Genomic DNA, 14,664 nt, shown 5'->3' on the forward strand with positions numbered 1-14,664 from the left:
TTGACACGTGCGAACCATGCCTCATGGGCAAGATGACTAAAACTCCGTTCTCCGGAACAATGGAGCGTGCAAGTGACTTATTGGAAATCATACATACCGATGTGTGTGGTCCGATGAGCGTGGAGGCACGCGGCGAATATCGTTATTTTCTCACCTTCACTGACGATTTGAGTAGGTATGGCTATCTATACTTGATGAAGCACAAGTCTCAAACATTTGAAAAGTTCAAGCAATTTCAGAGTGAAGTGGAAAATCATCATAACAAGAAGATCAAATTCCTACGATTTGATCGTGGGGGTGAATATCTGAGTTTCGAGTTTGGTGATCACTTAAGAAAATGTGGAATTGTTTCACAGTTGACACCGCCTGGAACACCACAGCGTAATGGTGTGTCCGAACGTCGTAGTCGTACTTTGTTAGAGATGGTGCGATCTATGATGTCTCTTACTGATTTGCCGTTATCATTTTGGGGTTATGCATTAGAAACAGCTGCATTCACTTTAAATAGGGCACCATCAAAATCCGTTGAGACGACACCATACGAACTGTGGTATGGCAAAAGGCCAAAGTTGTCGTTTCTTAAAGTTTGGGGATGTGATGCTTATGTCAAAAAGCTTCAGCCTGAAAAGCTGGAACCCAAAGCGGAAAAGTGCTTCTTCATAGGTTACCCAAAAGAGACAGTTGGGTACACCTTCTATCTCAAATCCGAGGGCAAAGTATTTGTTGCTAAGAACGGAGCTTTTCTCGAGAAGGAGTTTCTCTCGAGAGAATTGAGTGGGAGGAAGATAGAACTTGACGAGGTTGTAGAACCTCTCATCCCTCTGGATGGTGGCGCAGGGCAAGGGGAAACCTCTGTCGTTGCGACGCCGGTTGAGGAGAAAGTTAATGATGATGATCATGAAACTCCAGTTCAAGTCTCTGTTGAACCACGCAGGTCGACGAGATCACGTGCTGCTCCAGAGTGGTACGGTAATCCCGTCTTATCAATCATGTTGTTAGACAACAATGAACCTGCAAATTATGAAGAAGCAATGGTGGGCCCAGATTCCAACAAATGGCTAGAAGCCATGAAGTCCGAGATAGGATCCATGTATGAGAACAAAGTGTGGACTTTGGAGATACTACCTGAGGGCCGCAAGGCTATTCAGAACAAATGGATCTTTAAGAAGAAGACGGACGCTGACGGCAATGTGACCGTTTATAAAGCTCGACTTGTGGCAAAGGGTTTTTCACAAGTTCCAGGAGTTGACTACGATGAGACTTTCTCACCTGTAGCGATGCTTAAGTCCGTCAGAATCATGTTAGCAATAGCTGCATTTTTCGATTATGAAATCTGGCAGATGGATGTCAAAACGGCGTTCCTTAACGGTTTCCTTAAGGAAGAGTTGTATATGATGCAACCCGAAGGTTTTGTCGATCCTAAGAATGCTAACAAGGTGTGCAAGCTCCAGCGATCCATTTATGGACTGGTGCAAGCATCTCGGAGTTGGAACAAACGCTTTGATAAGGTGATCAAAGCATTTGGGTTTATACAAGTGGTTGGAGAATCTTGTATTTACAAGAAAGTGAGTGGGAGCTCTGTGGCGTTTCTAATATTATATGTGGATGACATATTACTGATTGGAAACAACGTAGAGCTTTTGGAGAGCATAAAAGGTTACTTGAATAAAAGTTTCTCTATGAAGGACCTAGGAGAAGCTACTTACATTCTAGGCATTAAGATCTATAGGTATAGATCAAAACGCCTCATAGGACTTTCACAAAGCACATACCTTGATAAAGTTTTGAAGAGGTTCAAAATGGAACAGTCCAAGAAAGGGTTCTTGCCAGTTTTACAAGGTACGAGATTGAGTAAGACTCAGTGCCCAGCAACTGATGAAGATAGAGAGCATATGCGCTCCGTCCCCTATGCTTCAGCCATAGGTTCTATCATGTATGCGATGTTGTGCACTAGACCGGATGTTAGCCTGGCCATAAGTATGGCAGGTAGGTTCCAGAGTAATCCAGGAGTGGATCACTGGACAGCGGTCAAGAATATCCTGAAGTACCTGAAAAGGACTAAGGAGATGTTTCTCGTATATGGAGGTGACGAAGAGCTCGCCGTAAAAGGTTACGTCGATGCAAGCTTTGACACAGATCCGGACGACACTAAGTCGCAAACCGGATACGTATTTATTCTTAATGGGGGTGCAGTAAGTTGGTGCAGTTCCAAGCAAAGCGTCGTAGCAGATTCTACATGTGAAGCGGAGTACATGGCTGCCTCGGAGGCGGCTAAGGAGGGTGTCTGGATGAAGCAGTTCATGACGGATCTTGGAGTGGTGCCAAGCGCACTGAATCCAATAACCTTGTTCTGTGACAACACGGGTGCCATTGCTTTAGCAAAGGAACCACGGTTTCACAAGAAGACCAGACACATCAAACGACGCTTCAACCTCATTCGCGACTACGTCGAGCAAGAGGACGTAAATATATGCAAAGTGCACACGGATCTGAATGTAGCAGACCCGCTGACTAAACCTCTTCCACGGCCAAAACATGATCGACACCAGAACTGTATGGGTGTTAGATTTATTACAATGTAATTCACATGGTGATGTGAGGGCTAGATTATTAACTCTAGTGCAAGTGGGAGACTGTTGGAATTATGCCCTAGAGGCAATAATAAATATATTTATTATTATAATTCCTGTATCAAGATAATCGTTTATTATCCATGCTATAATTGTATTGAATGAAGACTCATTTACATGTGTGGATACATAGACAAAACACCATCCCTACCATGCCTCTAGTTGGCTAGCCAGTTGATCGATGATAGTCAGTGTCTTCTGATTATGAACAAGGTGTTGTTGCTTGATAACTGGATCACGTCATTAGGAGAATCACGTGATGGACTAGACCCAAACTAATAGACGTAGCATGTTGATCGTGTCATTTTGTTGCTACTGTTTTCTGTGTGTCAAGTATTTGTTCCTATGACCATGAGATCATATAACTCACTGACACCGGAGGAATGCTTTGTGTGTATCAAACGTCGCAACGTAACTGGGTGACTATAAAGGTGCTCTACAGGTATCTCCGAAGGTGTTAGTTGAGTTAGTATGGATCAAGACTGGGATTTGTCACTCCGTGTGACGGAGAGGTATCTCGGGGCCCACTCGGTAATACAACATCACACACAAGCCTTGCAAGCAATGTAACTTAGTGTAAGTTGCGGGATCTTGTATTACGGAACGAGTAAAGAGACTTGCCGGTAAACGAGATTGAAATAGGTATGCGGATACTGACGATCGAATCTCGGGCAAGTAACATACCAAAGGACAAAGGGAATGACATACGGGATTATATGAATCCTTGGCACTGAGGTTCAAACGATAAGATCTTCGTAGAATATGTAGGATCCAATATGGGCATCCAGGTCCCGCTATTGGATATTGACCGAGGAGTCTCTCGGGTCATGTCTACATAGTTCTCGAACCCGCAGGGTCTGCACACTTAAGGTTCGACGTTGTTTTATGCGTATTTGAGTTATATGGTTGGTTACCGAATGTTGTTCGGAGTCCCGGATGATATCCCGGACGTCATGAGGGTTTCCGGAATGGTCCGGAAACGAAGATTGATATATAGGATGACCTCATTTGATTACCGGAAGGTTTTCGGAGTTACCGGGAATGTACCGGGAATGACGAATGGGTTCCGGGAGTTCACCGGGGGGGGCAACCCACCCCGGGGAAGCCCATAGACCTTTGGGGAGACACACCAGCCCTTGGTGGGCTGGTGGGACAGCCCACAAGTGCCCTATGCGCCAAGGAGAAGAAAATCAAGAGAGAAAGAAAAAAAAGGAGGAGGTGGGAAGGAAGGGGGACTCCCTCCCACCAAACCTAGTCCAACTCGGTTTGGGGGGGGAGAGTCCTCCCCCTTGGACTCGGCCGACCCCCTTGGCAAGGCCCCCTCCCTCCCACCTATATATACGGAGGTTTTAGGGCTGATTTGAGACGATTTTTCCACGGCAGCCCGACCACATACCTCCACGGTTTTTCCTCTAGATCGCGTTTCTGCGGAGCTCGGGCGGAGCCCTGCTGAGACAAGGTCATCACCAACCTCCGGAGCACCGTCACGCAGCCGGAGAACTCTTCTACCTCTCCGGCTATCTTGCTGGATCAAGAAGGCCGAGATCATGTCGAGCTGTACGTGTGCTGAACGCGGAGGTGCCGTCCGTTCGGTACTAGATCGTGGGACTGATCGCGGGATTGTTCGCGGGGCGGATCGAGGGACGTGAGGACGTTCCACTACATCAACCGTGTTCTCTAACGCTTCTGCTGTGCGGTCTACAAGGGTACGTAGATCACTCATCCCCTCTCGTAGATGGACATCACCATGATAGGTCTTCGTGCGCGTAGGAAATTTTTTGATTCCCATGCGACGTTCCCCAACATATACTGCACATAAAATCATCTTTGTTACATGACTTCAAACATGGATTTGGGTATCCAAACGGGAATTCGTGCCCCCCCTGCCGCCCCCGTGGGCGACCCGGGGGGAAACCCTAGCCGCCCTCCCCCTCGAGCCCTCCCACCACCCGAACTCCTTGCCGCCATCCGCAACGCCACCAGGCAAAGCCTGGCCGACAGTGCGACGACGGGACTTCTTCCCCTTCGAGCATCTCCACCGACACGGGATAGGTAGATCGTGAGGAGGCGTTGGGTTTACGTGGGGTCCTACGGCGTGGCAGGTGAGCTACCCATGCTGACATCGTGCACTGCACGGTGACGGCGGCAGGATCCCATCTCGCTGCATGCTGACGGCTACGTGGTGGGCTCGGTCAGGTGGTTGCGGGTCCCGCCGGATTTAGATTAGATCTCGATCTTATGTTGGACGCGGTCGGCCGGTGCGGGGTGGTGGTCTTCGCCGCCGGCCATGTCCCATCGGCTGATTCGGCTCATGGATATCTACTGCAGATGTTCTTCTCGACTCATGTTGGGTTGAACCCCATAGTAATCTCATCTATGTAGGTTTTGGTTCTTGACTCGCTGTCGGATCCGGGGGAGACGAAGGTTTGGTGGTATAGGATAGGGATCGGAGGAAACTTTGGTCGGTTGGTCTCGCCTCGCATCGGCGACATCCCTCAAATGTCGTTACCCTTCTTGGAGGCGAAGCCGAGGTCCCTCATATCCACCTCCGAACACCTCCTGGTCAAAAGTCTAAAATTCAGTCTGGATTGGGCGGCAGCGACGTCCTAGCCTGCGTGTCATAACCTCCATGGAGGCACTGTCTTGGTAGGCTCATATGTTCAGGGAGAGGTGTTATGGGTGGTGGGCTTTGGGTAGCTCCAGCAGCGACAATGGTGAGGAGGTTGGCAAGAGGAGCGACGTTGTATCTACCGCACCGATGACGACGAGTATTGACAGCATGATGCGGCTGGATCTCAACTATGGATGTGGCTGGATAGACCAGTGCAGGGCGGTGGGGTTTTCTAGCGTCGATGGCAGCTAGACCGGGCAAGGTTGATGCGTCAGTATAGCTCTGAAGATGGATTGGTGGCAGTTGGTAGCGGCGGCCTGTGAGAATGCGTTGTACCGGTGTGTGCCCCATACCCGACAAATGGCTTGGCTGGGCTCTCAGGTCTTAGATGTTAAGCTTGGCTCCGAGGTTTGTTTGGTATTAGGCTAGGACTATCAACATCCATTCATTAACTAGATAGGAGTAGTGACAAATATTCCCTAGACGATGACTTCAGACTTATTGTTGTATTTATTTGTAAGTTCTTTGGTAAATTATTAATAAAATGGTTGCATGCATTATGCAGATGCAGAAGCCAGGGGTCTTTACCTTTTTTCTTACAAAAACATGACTTGAAAAACCTCCTATTTTTTTACGTGTGCACATAATTAGGCGTTGTATGTCGGAACCAGCCCACTAGGTTTAAGTTTTAGACTTGATATTACTGCTTGTTTTTTTATTTATTTCATACTTTTTGATGATGTTTATTAGACTAAGGAGACATTTTTGTTGACTACGAGGTGATTGTGGTGATTTTGCAATCTTAAGATATTGTGCCAGCTTAGTATTTTGGAGTTGCTCGTAGAGCTTGATCATGCATATGTTCATAAACATAAATGTATGTGTATTTATGTAAGCATCTGTGTTCATATTATAAAAAAAATTGTCCGAGATTTTTAAAATGCATAGAGTGTATAAACTCTGATTTGGCCTATTCACAATATACTGCACAGAAATTGTGAACCATCTGTATCATCTCATTTCAATAAAGTGTGCCCGGTGGCATTATTATCTCTTATATACTACTTATAATACATATATAAGGTTTCTACTTCTGTTGGACATATTTTTTCGTGAACCGGTCTACGCCTCCCATCATTGATTTGTTTTGATCCAATCAATTTTTTTTCCATCACGTCCTATTTGGCTGCACCTTCTCGTACGCCCCTCAATCTTATCTTACCTTACCTACTAATAAAGCACATATTGCTTCTGCCGTACGTCATTCAAATTGCCCCTAAAGTTGACTAAAATTACCCACCAATCCCACCTATAAATCATAAAAAACGTTTCAAACAGGAAAATCTCCAGACTGGGTCGGCCCATGTAGGCACCTCCTATATTACGCTCTGGGCGTTGGAAAATGATGCAGTACACCTGTTTGGGCCGGCCCATGCGTGGGTGCCTGTTTTTTTGGTTTAGTTCTTTTATTTTTCTTTTCAGTTCCATTTTTTTTCTACTTTAAATAGTTTAGAACTTTAAATAACTTTTCTAAATTTTAAGAAACTGATAATTTCAAAATAAAATATTCAAAAAAACATTTTTTTAGAATTCAAAAACTACTTGGGAGTTTTGAAAAATGTTTGCATATAAAAAAATGTTTAAATTTTGAGAAAATGTCCATAAAATATATAATTCAATTATTTTAAACAAAAGTCCGGGTAAAAATCTTAAAAACAGTTTGTGCCTCTGTTTTTAGTCTCGTTTTTTATTTTAATTTTTCCGTTCCATTTTTTATTTAAATAATTTAGAACTTTGAAAAACTTTTGCAATTTATAAAACTAAGAATTTTGAAATAAAAGTTTGAAGAAAACATAAAATGTTTGTGAATTCAAAAAATGCTCGGGTTTTTGTAAAAATATTCGCATATTCGGAAAAATGTTCATAATTTTGAGAAAAATGTTGGTGAAAACAATAAAAGTCCATGATTTTCAAAAATAAAATGTGTGTATTATTTTTTGAGTGTAATTGAAAAAAAGTTTGCTAATTCAAAAAAGGTTCATGCATTTCAAGAAATGTCCTAAAATTTTAAAGACATAATATGATCAGCACCATTGAAGATTTAATTGTTTTTCTCCCGTTGCAACGCACGGGTATTAATTATTTTACACTAGAAAAAGGGCCCGTGCGTTGCATCGGGTGTAAAAAAATATGCTTGGAAAGTTGGAAAAACTACCACTAAAACAACATTGCAATCAGTCGTTTGGAACACCCCATGAACAAACTTATATAGTTAAAAATTGAATGTCACTTCTACTTAAATTTTGGTCCCCAAACTTTGCCCATAAATTGTTTTGTCACCTTACCAAGCCCCACCAAATACCTGAACTTTTTTTCGGACCTTACAAATATGTACTTTCCATTCAAATGAGTTTGAATTCAACTCTTCCATATCGATTGAAACTTCTTTTGTTGAACTAAGTATAAATCATATGCTTTATATTAAAAGTTTCAACATTTTCCATGCACCCTAGCCATTTCTTTTCCATCCTTCTCTATTTCTACTTCTTCTTTCTAGTTTCTACAAAGGAATTTAGAGAAAGAAATTAAAGGAGAGAGAGAGAGCAATAGTGCATAGCCCATCCGGCCTAACATTAAAGGGCCCATTTATGTACCCTGGAATTGAGACGGACGACAAAGCTGAATATTTTGCGTGCATCCATAGCTAAACAGAAAATGTTGGCGCATCTCCTAATCGACGCTCATGTCAAAGTGCCGAGGGGAATCCTGAAAATGCACGCATTTGAGGAAGTATCAACCTTCAGTCCATTTAGTGATAAATCTCCTCGATAGGTCAGAGCGGCTGAGGGTCCTCGGCGTAAGATTGGGAAGATAAGCTGTCGGGCACACGAAACATTCAAAAATGACAAGATTGGAAACAATACACAAATATGACGAATTTGAAGATCAAAAGCAGAACCTGTGGTATTCTAAGGTCTTACCTGCTCGCTGCCACCGGTGCCGTATTTGCCATGAAGCTGCAAGGAACACCACTGCATTATAACGTATCCAGAGATGCGTAAGGACTCATATGCTCCAGGAAACTCAACTTTATGAGAAAATCTATAGGATCGAGCAGGAGGATTTTCGCTTCGAAATAGTGCGCGAGCGCCTTGGCGAGCATCTGCTGGTAGAGCTCTTCAAGAGAGGAACTTGGGCTTAAATTACTTGGTCAGAAGCAGCGCGAGAATGGCTAAGCAAAGTCCTTGAGCTGTTGTGATGAAGATGGCTTACCTGCAGGGCCTGACAAGAGAATCGCACGGTTGGCCGGAGCAAGGTTCCTGGTGTATTTGGAGATCTCTGCTTGCTTCAGGTTAACGTACGCGGCGCTCGTCGGCACAACGCGTGTTTGCTCACTACAAAGGGGGAAAAGGAGTCGCATATATGAGGACCGTAGGAGATGAATAACACAATATCTACACACCAAAACAGAGCTTTAGGGGTCCACCAGGCTCACATCACTCTCTCTTGACTGCCAGCTTCACTTTGATTTGCTCAGTTTGGAGCTCAAGTTCCCTCCACCGTAGCAGCTCTGAAGATTTCAGTTGACACTCGATATTGAAATGTTAGAATTAGACGATGAAGGTGTCAGTGTCCTGGGAGGCTTACCGGCCGCCATCGAGCTCGCCCTCGCCCCGATCTGCAGCGCCGCACCTTGGAGTTCGCCGACGGCCATGGGCTCCGCTAGCTCCAGCCATGTCGAACTGGATCTCGCTATTCCTGGTGCCCCTTGCCCATGCCTTCGCCGGACCTCGCCGGAAGTCGCTGCCTCGCCGGGGATCGAGGCGTCGTTGCGGTTGCGGCGTGGGTCGACGGGGACGAAGAACGACGCGGGCGGCGGTGGCTCCCCTCTTCTTCTCTCTCTGTCTCGATCTGGATACGAAGGGGGCAGGAGGTCTGCGGGGTGGGGAAGATGGAGGTAATGGGACAGGGGTTGTTTTGAAAAAATGAAACATTTTTCCACTTAATGGAGGAGTGCGGGTTGATTTCAATAAAGCACATTGGTTGTTATGCAAAATTGCCAGGACGGACGGCAGAAGCGCTCCGCGCTTTATTATTAGGGGAGATTTTGAATCAGTACATCAATTCCACCTTAATTAATTTAAATTTGCATCAACTCCACACGTCACATAATTTATTTAGGATTACGATATTCATCATACATGTGATATATTAGACATCCGCTCATATACGGTATGTGGCGTTTGTAGAAAGCAGTTCATATGATCGTGATGGGCGAATAACAGAACTGTCCAAACGTGTGGGCGCAGCTATTTCGTGGCACACGTTCAACAAGTACTACTCATCCCCACCCACGCGTGTGACACGAAGCAAAACTACCCAATGTCCCCGCACAGATACGTAAGTTACCCGTGATACGATACTTTAGTTACCGCCGTGGATGGCAACTCTAGTTATCCGAGATGGTAACTGCAGTTGTAAAAGCATGGCAGCTCTGTGTGTTTTGGTTCAGTATAGTTACCCACAGGATGAAACTTTAGTTACCTAAGGATAGTTGTCATGTATATTTAATTAGTTGCCACGTGTGCTCTAACCATAAATGCCATGTATGGTTAATCGTAGTTGTCATATGTGTTTATCTGGTTGCCATGAACGCACAGCTGCAGTTGCCATCTAGCAACGAATTATAATTGGCATGTGTGCTTATGTAGTTGTCATGTACACGCAACTGCGGTTGCCATCTAGCAACGTACGCGCCTCGTGTGGGCAAAGAACAGTTCGTCCACACGTATGTAAGGACAAATTCACTATTTTGACTCTATATGTATAAAGAATTTACAAAATGAACTCCGTCCGAAAAGAATTCACGATTTAACCCTTTTTGAAACGCCGTAAACCGTGGCGTTTCTGGCCCATAGCGAAACGCCAGTGATCCATGGCGTTGCAGACCCATATGAAAACGCCAGTCTCCGTTGACGTTGCAGAGTAAGGAAACGCCAGTATCCTTTGATGTTGCAGCCCACATAGAAACGGCATGGACCACGGCATTGCTACCCAGAGAGCAAACGCCATCGACCACGGCGTTGCTACTCAGAGACAAGAGCGTCCGTGCGAACACTGGTCAAAGCTAGCGTGAAGCAGCATGCCTGGCCGATGTCCATCACATGGACCCGTTGCTATACGACTGCCCGCACACCATGGGCGGTGCTGTGTAGTGCCAGCTCCGTTCCCTCGAGGCTCGCGGCTGTGCAGTTTCGTCTTTGACCGTCCCGCTCACCCACGCCACGACCAGGGTTTTTTCACTATTCTAACCCACGTGGTGTAAAATAATCACAGAACAAACTCGTTTCAAAACATTTTCACGTTTTGATCCTTTTTGAAACGCCATAAACCGTGGCATTGCAGGTCTGTCGAGAAACGCCACTCTAATGCGGCGTTGCTGGCCATGTGTGCAATGCCAGTCTACTATGGCGTTGCTGGCCATATGTGCAACTCCAGACACACTAGCGTTTCTGGGTGTAATATCTGCCTGCCCGACGCCGTCGCCCACCAACCACATTTTCTCTTCTTCTTTCCTTCTTCTTATGGCGAAAAAGCTCTCCCTCATCCTCTAGATCCCCCTCTTCGATCTCCCTCCTCCCTCAACCTTTTTGTTTGTTCTTTGGGGCAAATTGAAGAGGCCGGTAAGCTCCTCCAATCCCTCCAATTAGTTTTTGCAATGACTTTGTATTTGTATAGCTTTTTTTGCACTAGGTGTAATGTATGTTTTGAAGTAAAATCTATTTTGTGATGGTTAATAGGTGTAGTTTATGGTGGCTCTATGTGTAGTTTATGGTGGCTCTAGGTATAACCTAGGTTTTGTTCATATTATTCGCACTAGGTTTATGCCTAGGTTTAATTCATATTATTGGAACATCATGAATGCCTAGGTTTAGTTCATATTAGTGGTACTAGGTGAATGCCTAGATTTAGTTCATAATAGTGGCACTAGGTGAATGCGTAGCTTTTTTCGCACTAGGTGTAGTTTGATTTTTTTCACACTAGGTTAATGCCTAAAAGAATTTTGTTCATATTATGTAGGATGTTTCAGCCGGATAAATATCCGGGCCTTGATGAGTTCTACGAGCAGAAGCATCGTGCGGTGCTAGTTGAGAGAGGAGAGGTAATTATGATGACCTTGATGATTTTTTTTCTATATTCCATGATTTTCATATTGTGACAAGTTGAGACAATTAACAAATTATGTGTTTGTTGGTTTATGTTCCTCCACTACTTCGTTTGAGGGGGCACAACCCAAATGAATCTCTGTTATATGACCCTCGGTACGAGCCTTATTTTAGAAGAATGGATCTTCTTCAGTTTGTGCTTAACTTTAAAGGCACACCACCATGGTTGAACGCCACGGTCCTTACCGCCCTTACGGACCGTTGGAGGCCGGAGACGCACTCTTTTCACCTTCCTCTTGGTGAGATGACCATAACTCTGGAGAATATTGCTATGATCACCGGGCTTCCTATCGAGGACAGGGCTCTTACATGGAAGGTTAGGTCCGATGGGTGGCGACAACGGGTTGCAGCATTGGTTGGTGTTGAACCCGAGCCATGGACTAATGAAACCAGGAAGGATCCTAGGCCATCCGGTGTGTTGTTCTCTTGAATACAGAGGCATTTTCGCAAGTGCCCAAGGGATGCTAGTCCGGCTATTGTGGAGAGGTTCGCCAGGGCTTACCTCTGGAATCTTTTGACCCAAGTGGTGTTTCCGGATGGCATGGGGGACACAGCCTCGTGGATGTTCTTGTATCCTCTTCGTGACTGGGATGTGAAGTGGAGTTGGGGTTCGGCGGCACTAGCCTTCTTGTACCGTCAGGTATGGCTTAAATGGGGATATGACACATTTTCATTATATTAAATGGGGATATGATGCATTTTAATTTTATTCAATGGAGATATGATGCATTTTCATTATATTAAATGGGTATATGATGCATTTTCGCTCGTCCGTGTTCGAGCCGACCACGTGCTTCTTCTAGCCGAGCACATGTTGAGGAGTTTGAAGAAGAAGAGGAGTCGGACGACGAGGCCGCGGATCCGAACTTCTTTGAGTTTGGGGCTTCGCAGACGGAAGATGCTCCGCAGCCACGTCAACCTACTCAGCCAACAGAGGAAACACGTCGAGCTAGCTCAAGGAACATTAGACGTCCTGGCTCGCAGAACACTCCAGAGGGCTATGTTACTAAGGGCAAGATGGCTGCGAAGAGAGGGAGGAAGTGAAGTGTTATGACCTATGTAGTATTCTGAGTGTTATGTTGTTGTCTGTTGAACTATGAAGTTTTTATCTTCTTAAGTATGAAGTATGAACTATGAACTATGAACTATGTCTGTTGAACTATGAACTATGTCTGTTGAACTATGAACTATGATGTTATGCTGAGTGTTATGCTGTGAATTATGGTGTTATGGTGTGAATTATTGTGTTATGCTGTGAATTATGGTGTTATGATGTGAATTTATCTGTTGAAGTATAAAAATCCGGATCCTCGATGTTGAGGAGAATCATTCTTTGCCAAGGAGAATCATTCAGATTCTATTTGTTTTATTTCTGTCCTTACTAACTATCAGATTAAGCTTTCTTCTCTTTCACGTTACCTCATTCTTTTATTTCTGAAGTGCTCTGTTCTGAAGAAACGCCAGCCCCCCTGGCGTTTTGAGGTGAGGCAGAAACGCCAGCCACCTAGGCGTTTTGAGGTGAGCCAGAAACGCCACACTAGCATGGCGTTGCAGGGAAATGAAAACGCCACAGTAGACTGATGTTTTGATGGTGGTAAGAAACGCCACACTTGAGTGGCGTTTGGTATTAGGGCTGCAACGCCACGGCTTATGGCGTTTCAAAAAGGGTTAGATCGTGAAATCTTTTCAAACTGGGTTCATTTTATGCTCAACTTCAAACAATAGGTTAGAACAGTGAAAAAATCCCCGCTACCACGGGGTGTCTTGCTAGCTATGGCAGACAGTGCCATGTCGAGTCACGCTCACCTAGCTAGGAGTTGGAGTGGACCGTAGACGCACATGCAGTTGCAGCAGGCATGGGTATTTGCCCCATAAACGCCAACACGCATGGCGTTTCACGGTGGCCCAGAAACGTCAAGGGAGATTGGCGTTTTGCGTGTTGTGCAACGCGTAGATAGACTGGCGTTTCCTTATGGGTCTGCAACGCCAAGGGTGACTGGCGTTTTTATATGGGTCAGAAACGTCATGGTTTACGGCGTTTCAAAAAGGGTCAAATCATGAATTCTTTTCGGGCGGAGTTTGTTTTGTGAATTCTTTACCCATATAGAGTCAAAGCAGTGAATTTGTCCCGTACGTAAACTAGATGATGACCGTGTGGACAGAAACTGGTTCGTCCACACAGCGCAGGTGGCAACTGCATGTTGTGGGTCGTGTGGGCGAACTCTCCAACAACCACACACACGATGGTGCCTGCGTGGCACTGAAATTTCAACAGATATTTTCAAAATTTATGCAAAACAAAATCAACGTTGATAGACGCGTGTGGGCGAAATACAAAACTGCTACATGCATAGATGTTATCATTTTCCTTTATTTACTCTACACATCAGTTTCATAGTTTACTTACCATGCATGACATATCCTGCCTTTTTTAATTACTTTGGTAAGCCTAGGTTATTTTCTCTACACATTTAATTGTGTATCAACTCACATGTGTGATGGTAAGCTATTAAGAAAACTTTGCAATCACATGTGTGATGCGATTAGGAGATATGCTTGAATTGATTAGAATACCTTGGCGCTTGGGTTTTGAATAAAAATTGGATATTTAAAAAAAAATATGATTTGTATATGGAAATAGTAACTCACACACATGTGACACGAGGCAACGTGGTCCATATGCCTCAATTACCATTCATCTTGCCACATCAAATATATGACATCAACAGAATATTTTTAGTTTTTTAGACTTAAAAATGTTTTATCTATTAAATAAAGAATTCAAACAAAAATCCGTTTTCACGATTAAATCCGTCTCGACGAGATCTTCAAACTATATCCCATATTAATATGTTTTAATAACTTTTTTGGAGGGCCACAAGTTGCCACATGTTTACACTAAAGTTGTCATAGTGTTTACAATAAAGTTCCCACGACATGTTTCATCTAGTTTTTTTTAATTTAAAGCTACCATTGTATTTTAACTACTTTTCATGGCAATTTTTGTTAATTGGCCATGACAAATTTTGGTAATTAACCACGGAAAATTTAATTCATGGATCATGGCAGTTTTTAGGAATTCATCATGGCAAGTTAAGTTTATAGATCATGGTAATTTCATTATTTTAACCATGACAAATTAAGTATTTTGAACATAAAAAATATTTTTGTATGAACCATGACAAATTTTAGTGGC

The 14,664-nt window shown here is 44.2% G+C and overlaps 1 pseudogene; it reads right to left on the bottom strand.

The window, feature by feature from the left end:
* Positions 1-8,027: 8,027 nt before the first annotated feature.
* On the bottom strand, positions 8,028-8,956 carry LOC123409057 (annotated as a pseudogene).
* Between the last annotated feature and the right edge of the window lie 5,708 nt (positions 8,957-14,664).

Source organism: Hordeum vulgare, chromosome 7H (assembly GCF_904849725.1).
Source record: "Hordeum vulgare subsp. vulgare chromosome 7H, MorexV3_pseudomolecules_assembly, whole genome shotgun sequence".
NCBI lineage: Eukaryota > Viridiplantae > Streptophyta > Magnoliopsida > Poales > Poaceae > Hordeum > Hordeum vulgare.